Source organism: Callorhinus ursinus, unplaced genomic scaffold (genome assembly GCF_003265705.2).
Source record: "Callorhinus ursinus isolate GAN/ISIS: 27379988/994484 unplaced genomic scaffold, GSC_fseal_2.0 scaffold130, whole genome shotgun sequence".
In the NCBI taxonomy this organism is placed as follows: Eukaryota; Metazoa; Chordata; class Mammalia; order Carnivora; family Otariidae; genus Callorhinus; species Callorhinus ursinus.
The window spans coordinates 840,968-843,159 of record NW_027397192.1 but is presented as its reverse complement, the minus strand read 5'-3'; the positions used below and the strand labels follow the sequence as shown (position 1 = coordinate 843,159).

Genomic DNA, 2,192 nt, shown 5'->3' with positions numbered 1-2,192 from the left:
TCAATCACATGAAACATATCGGCACTTATAGAATACTTCATCTACAGAAAGCAGAACACATATTATATTTAAGGGTATGTGGAATATTCACCAAATTAAATCATATCTTGGTTCACGAAACAAGCCTTACCAGATTTAAAAGAATGGAAATTTCCTCCCCCCTGCCCCGCAAAAAAAGTATGTTCTCAGACTATGTTGAACTTAATAACAGAAAAATCTGCTAACATTTGGAATGAAACAGCACACCATTAAGTAACCTGTGGGTCAATAAGAAAGTTTCATTTGAAATTAGAAACTAGTTTGAACTGAGCAATAATAAAAATACACTATATCAAAATTTGTGTGATGCAGCGAAAGCAGTGTTTACAGAGAAATATGTAGGATTAAATGCTTATGTTAGGAAAGAAGAAAGGACTCAAGTTAGTAATGTAAGATTCACTCCTAGGGAAGGAGAAAAAGAGGAACGAGGTGAAGTCAAATCTAGCAAAAGAAGAAAATAAGATAAAAGCCAAAATTGTTCATTTGGGGTGGAGGATGAGGCTGGCTGGACAGCTGGCTCCTGCTTCTGAGGGGAGAGGGGTGGCTGGAATCCTGGTTGTGAGAGATGAGGGACTAGAGGTCTGGAATTTGGGGTCTGTTAGGGAAAAAAGAACTGAAGATCTAGACTTGTGGATGAGGAGGGTTGGGACAGATTGCTGAGATTCCTGAGTCCCCAGGGGGAAGGGAGGTCTGGAGGCCTGGTCTCCTGGGTCTGAATGGGGGAAGAACTGGGGATTTGAACTTCTAGGTCTCATGTAGGAGGATCTGGGCTTGGACTCCTGCTCCCTGAACTCTTTGTCTTTCCCAGCCCCAGCAAAAGAGACCCTTGCTTTGCCTGACAGCCCCCGGACAGGCTGAGAGAGGCCACCATGGCAGGATCCCTTCTCTTGCCCTTGCAGATCCTACTACTGACCTTAGTCCTGGGATCTGCTGGCCAAGAAGGTGACAAGACTGGGGAGAAGATTATTGATGGAGTCCCATGTACAAGAGGCTCCCAATCCTGGCAGGTGGCCCTGTTCAGAGGCAATCAGCCCCACTGTGGAGGTGTGCTGCCCACTACACGATGAGTGAATACAACGTGCACATGGGCAGTGATCAGCTGGGTGATTATAGAGCTCAGAAGATCTGGGCCACGAGGTCATTCCACCACCCGAGCTACTCCACTCAGACCCACGTTAATGACCTTATGCTTGTGAAGCTAAGTAGATGAGCCAGGCTGTCATCGAGTGTGAAGAAAGTCAACATGCCCTTCTGCTGTGAACCCCCTGGGACCACATGCACCATTTCTGGCTGGGGCACAACCACCAGCCCTGATGTGACCTTTCCATCAGAGCTCATGTGCACGGGTGTCAAGCTCATCTCCTCCCAGGATTGCAAGAAGGTTTACAAGGACCTACTGGGAAAATCCATGCTGTGTGCTGGCATCCCCAACTCCAAGACCAACGCCTGCAACGGTGACTCAGGGGGACCACTGATGTGCAAAGATACCTTGCAAGGCCTGGTGTCCTGGGGAACTTTCCCTTGTGGCCAACCCAATGACCCAGTGTCTATACCCAAGTCTGCAAGTATGTCAAATGGATAAATGAGACCATGAGGAAGCATCGCTAATCTCTGCATACCTCCCGTCTCTCCATCCATATGCCCTCAACAAGAAATTCAAAGAAATAAGGACGTGATGAACTGTAGTCATATTTGACCTTACCTTTCCTCAAAGACGTATTAAAACCTCAACAATACGCCACATGTGTAAACCAATCAAGTTAGCAAAGATCTAAAACGAGCATGAAACACAAAAACGTCAGTGCTGGTAAAGACACAGTGAGACCAGCACTCTCAACCGGTGGGATTGTAAATTGTGCCATTTTCATGGAAGGCAGTTTGGCATGGTGGATTGAGACCCTTATTTACCAGGTCGTTGACCCTGTGATTCTAGTTGAGGAAGATATTACCCCCCCCCCCAAGAAAAATCCGAAGTGTGGAGCAAGGTTTGAAATCATCACAACATTATTTATCATAGCAAAACAGTGGAAACACTGAACGTGTCCCAGATTAGTGGACTGTTTATGTAAACAATAGGCCTGTTTGGGACAGGGGTATTAGGAAGCTGTTAAGGATAATAAATTTGCAGAATTGTTAGTGTTATGCAAGAATGT

General features: G+C 45.8%; 1 pseudogene; it reads left to right on the top strand.

The window, feature by feature from the left end:
* Positions 1 to 908: 908 nt before the first annotated feature.
* Positions 909 to 1,647, top strand: LOC112811415 (kallikrein-7 pseudogene; annotated as a pseudogene).
* The last annotated feature ends 545 nt before the right edge of the window (positions 1,648 to 2,192 follow it).